The sequence below is a fragment of the Bufo bufo genome, chromosome 6, assembly GCF_905171765.1.
Source record: "Bufo bufo chromosome 6, aBufBuf1.1, whole genome shotgun sequence".
Lineage (NCBI taxonomy): Eukaryota > Metazoa > Chordata > Amphibia > Anura > Bufonidae > Bufo > Bufo bufo.
This window is the reverse complement of record NC_053394.1, coordinates 370,505,765-370,511,260: the sequence shown is the minus strand read 5'-3', so window position 1 is coordinate 370,511,260 and position 5,496 is coordinate 370,505,765.

Here is a 5,496-nt window from a genome sequence, read left to right as displayed (position 1 = left end):
GGTCACAGTACAGCTCAGCGGGAAGAAGACTAGGGAGGGTAAGTCAATCTACCAATTGGCCGCCGTCTGGAATGGGAGAGGTAAGTTTATTTCTTATTTATTATAAATGTCTGATCTGAGGTCTGATTGGGGCTGATCTGAGGCTCATGGAAAGTGGGGAGGGTCTGATGGGGTCTTTTCCAAGGCTGTGGGGTCTGATGGGGGTCTGTTCTGAGGCTAGTGGGTCTGATGGGGACTGATCTGAGGCTGAGGGGTCTGATGAGGGTAGATCTGAGGCTGGGGGGTCTGATCTGAGGCTGGGGGGCCTATTGGGGGTATGATCTGAGGCTGGGGGGTCTGATAAGGGTCTGCTGAGGCTGGGCGGTCTGATAAGGGTCTGATCTGAGGCTGGGGGGTCTGATAAAGGTCTGATCTTAGGCTGGGGGGCTGATGGGGACTGGTCTGAGGTTGGGGGGGCTGATCTGAAGCTGGGGGGGTCAGATGGGGGCTGATCTGAGGCCAGGGGGGTCTGATCTGAGGCTGGGGGTCTGATAGGGGTCTGATTTGAGGCTGGGGGTCCTATTGGGGGTCTGATCTGAGGCTGTGGGGGTCTGATGTGAGGATGGGGGGGTCTGATCTGAGGTTCGGAGATCTGATCTGAGGTTGGGAGGTCTGATGGTGTGATCTGAAGATGGGGGTCTGAGCTAAGGCTGGGGAGGGTCTGTTGAGGGTCTGATTTGAGGCTGATGTAGGCTGGGGGGCAGATCTGAGGCTGAGAAAGGGACAAAGGCAGGGACAGTTGCGAAGAATGAGGCAGGGACAGTGCCAGGGAGAGTGAAAGCTGGTTGAACCCCTCTCTGGACCCCTCCGGGTTTAGCTTTGCTGCCATTAATGCCACATAAAGAACTGAATATACAGTATAATGAATATATAACATTTTCAACTTAAAAATTAGACTGCTATATGCGGTGAAAATGGGGCCTGTACTATTTGTAATATATAGTGCAGGCGCCATTTTGTGCTGCACTCTAGATTTTTTTTAATTGACGCACAATTTCTGTAACTTATCCCTAAGTCACTTATATGTTTGACTAAATATAGCAGTCAAATTTTTAAGTTGAGAAATTTGTATGGCCCCCGAACAATGTTACAAAACCTAATGGCCCTTGGGAGCAAGAAAATTACCCACCCCTGCTTTAGGGTAACGCCACACATTCAGGTTTCTCGATGCAGTTTTAGAAGCCAAAAGCAGGAGTGAATTCTAAAAAGGAGAGAAGTTGGATCTGTCCTTAAAGAGTCACGGTACTTTCATGCAATTTGATTAGGCAGAGTAGCCTTTAATTTTATAGAGAATTTTGCAATTAGCAAACTTCTGAATCATTTTATTAAAAAAAAATCTGCCTGCATCCACCTGAAAAAAAAAGCTGTAAAGTCATAGACACTAGGGGTTTCACTTATACCCATTTTACACTCCACTGCCAGTTGTTAGGCAAGATCAGTCCCTAGAAACAAAGATGGTTCACAGGAAATGGGGGGTGTCAGAGCTAGACGAGCTCCTGAGCCTGATAGAGGCACTGCCTCTACACAGCTTTTTAAGAGCAAACAAGCTCCTGTGTGTCTGTAAGTTTTATCTCTCCCTCCTTATCAGCTTTCTAAGCTCCCTAGAAGAAGAAAAAACATAGTGGGAACTAAGGGTAAATAGGTCACAGTACAGTACAGTACTGGCAGATTCAATAGAAGGGAGACACCCACTGCTTGTGAAAGAACTGCATCTAGCTGTGCAGCTGAAACAGGCAATAATATGGCTGAGGAAGACATTAGAGAAGCTCAAAAAATACCTTTGGCACCTGAGGCACAACCATTATGTAAACTGTTTTTGATAATTCACGTAAGCTTGAACGCTTTCTCTCCTTGATCCAATCCTGATTTTGGCTTCCAAACCTAATTAAAGAAACCTGAACGTGTGCCCATACTTTTAGGGTTCTTTACTTTGAACAATCCCTACTTTTTAGAAGGATACTTGACAATAAACTAAGCAAAAAGTTTCCCTTTGCTTGGACCCCAGGCAATTAGCTATAGTATAATTTGTGGTTAAAACCATTAGTAAGTGTTCATTTTCCCTACAGCAACACCACAGGAGAAATTAAGCAATTCACAGTACCAATCAGGGCCGTAACTAGAGCCTTATGGGGCCCAGGGCAAATTTTGTACCTGCCCCATTGTAAAATAACGTGCTGACCAACTTTGGGACAGTTTTATCACCTCCCTTCACCAGCTTTCTGGCGGAAAAAAGTTTGTGACTTTTTAAAAGCCACTGCAACAAAATTGTTTTGCGAGAGGCATTTCTACACTGCCACTTTTCTAGAAGGGTACAAAGGGAGGGGCTAGGCCAGTGGGCAGGGCATATTTATCTTTATTTATGTCAGTTTTCTGATGTAAATGAAGACTGAAATCTACTGTAGCTCAGAGCTGCAGTACTTTTCAGTTCAGGCAAAAGGACAGTTAGAGGATGTGAATAATTCATGACGAGGCCTGTGCGTAAATAAAGCACTTCCTCCATCAGTGCAGGGGACATCAAAACCAGAATAGCACATGCCAGGCTTGATAAATCTCCCCCTTTGTCTTTTGTTTTTCAGTATACATTTGTAGGTGTAGCTGCCTCCATTTTGGTTGTGCACTTCTAATCACCCATCTTTTCCACGGTCTGTTTTTAATTAGCGCAGTATATAGTTGTAGCCTGCTCTCCCTGAAATCATTTGAGGCCAGTTGGCAGAAGGAGATGTATCTGTAGGGTAGGTTCCCATGCAAAAGAGGTCGCCAAATGATTTTGAATAAAATATATTTGCTGGGTACTTTATATAGTGAATATAACATTAGTTCATATTTTCTATGCTGGTAGAGTGCTGTTGCATTGTGTTTGATTTTTTACTTTTGTATTTTCAGCCAAGCTGACGCACACCTGCACCATCCTTTACAGCAGGGGTGCTGAGGGCCATTTGGATATTTGTAACATCATTTGCGGGCCATACAAAATTCTCACCTTAAAAATTTGACTGCTTTATTTGGTCAAACATATAATTGAGTTAGCCGTAAGTTACATAAATTGCACTTCAATTTAAAAAAATCCAGAGCGCTGTTTTTTCGCAGCACAAAATGTCGTCTGCATTATATAATATATAGTACAGGCGCCATTTGACCAAACATAGCTGTCTAATTTTTAAGTTCGGAATGTTATGTATTTAGTTCTTTGTTTGGCATTAGTGGCAGCCAAGCTCATCCCAGAGGGGTCCAGAGAGGGGTTCACCCAGCTTTCACTCTCCCTGCCTCATCCTTCAGAACTGTCCCTGCCTTTCTCAGCCTCAGATCTGCCGCCTCACTGCCATCCGCTTCAAATCAGACTCCCCAGCCTACATCAGTCTCAGATCAGACCTCCATCAGACACTCCCTAGCCTCAGATCAGCCCCCATCAGACCCACTGTAGCCTCACATAAGACCTGCCTCAGATCCTCCATAGCCTCAGATCAGCCCCTATCAGACCCCCCTCCAGCCTGCACTTCTTCAGATAGGACCCCCAATCAGACCTCAGATTAGACATTTAAAAAAAAAAACATAAATAAACCTACCTCTTCAGGTCCGGACAACGCTGCCACTTGGTAGATTCACTTACCTTTCCTGGTCTTCTTCCCGCGCACTGTACTGTGACGTGACAGCACACAACATCAGGTCATAGTCCGCGCCTACGTGCACTATGTCCTGGCGCTATACGTGTCAGGACACAGAGTAGGGCTGGAGGAAGACCAGGGAAGGTGAGTACAGACAGTACAGCGCTGTTCTCACCTTCCTTTACCTCCTGCATGCTAATGACAACTTCCATAATGGAAGCGCCCATTAGCATTTGCAGTATATGCTCTGGCAGGGAGCTGGTGGCCACATGAAATGATCGGCCGGAGGTTCCCTACCCCTGCTTTACAGGATGTTCTGACAAACTTTGTTTTTTCGGCACCTATTTTAGTCCCGCTGGCTCCTGATAGTTGGGGGTGCCTGGTATTGGACCTCTACTGATCTGATATTGATGACCTATCTTAAGGATAGGTCTTCAGTATTGAAGTAATGGAAAACCCCTTTAATTGGGGGGTTTAACACCACTGCTACAACCAGAGCCGTCTTTAATATTGATTGGACCATGGGCAAGAATTTACTTGGGCCCCCTGGATCACGCCCTCCACCACAGCACACACACACAAATAAAAAGACACCAGAACTACTATGTTTAGCTGTTGTGGTTCTAGTGACTATAGTGTCCCACAATATAGAGGGAAAAAATGAATCAGCACAAAAGTATCAAATAAAATGGCTGTATCATTATTCTAAAAATTAAAGAAGCACAACTTCTGACACAAATATATAGTATTTTGCAGATTACTTTTTTTTTTACAATGTGCAGATAGTACTGTACTACTAACCCCTCCATCCACCCCTCCCTCCCCATATATATATGTAAATACTTACAGTTCTGAAGACTCCAGCAGGCTCAGGATCAGTGCTCTGGGCAGCTGTGCTCAGGGCTGGAAGTGGGCAGTGCTTCTGCGTGACATCACGGCGCGCGGTGTACGCAAAGGGCAGGGGAGGCCGGGAGGAGGAGCAAGCAAGTAAGTCCTTCACTATGCGAGCCATGCCACTCGCATAGTGAAGGATAGGATTGGTACACGGAGCCAGCGGAGCGGAGACAAGATATTTTACGACGATGTCATTGAATTTGTGGGTAGTGGCCAGCGGGGCTCAAAAGGCAGCTGCCTTGGGCCCCCCAGGAGCAACTGGGCCCGGGGCAGCTGCCCCTTTTTGCCTGCATTAAAGACGGCCCTGGCTACAGCAACATTTATCTTTACTGCAAAACAGCAGATCAGCATTCAGGCAGACACTTAACCAGGTTAACAATTCATCTCACAAGACAGCCATAGTTCTTAAACAGTCCATCTCGCAAATGCAACAATGATGGTGCACATGTTGTACAGTGTTTGTCAGATCTCCCTAATCCAAGCTGCATGGTTGATATATTTTGCAAAGTATAGGACGTGTTTGTAGTCTGTGATGTAATCTTTCAGGCTTCAGCCTTTAGTGTAACCTGGCTCATCATACAGGAGTTAATTATATGGGCATAAGCCTAACAGATCCACCAAATTCTAAAATGACATCTCCTTTTATAATTTATCCACTGGCCTATGTGAGGTGTGTGGTGTCCCTATGTGTTCTTATACAGTAGAGCCACTGCCATGTACCTACCCACCAATTATGCAATTTAGCGTACACAAAATTTATTGTAGTCATTGGCCAAGATGAAGGGGATCTCCTAGTGGCTAAAGACTGTAGCACTGACATCACCAGTGCGCAATGCCATACCTCAACTATACTTACTGTATAGGGGGAAAACAAAAAATAAAACCACGCCCTACATTTTTGACGGTGAGGGAAGAACACGCCCCACAAACATCAAAGCATACATACTTTGGATCTTTTGGT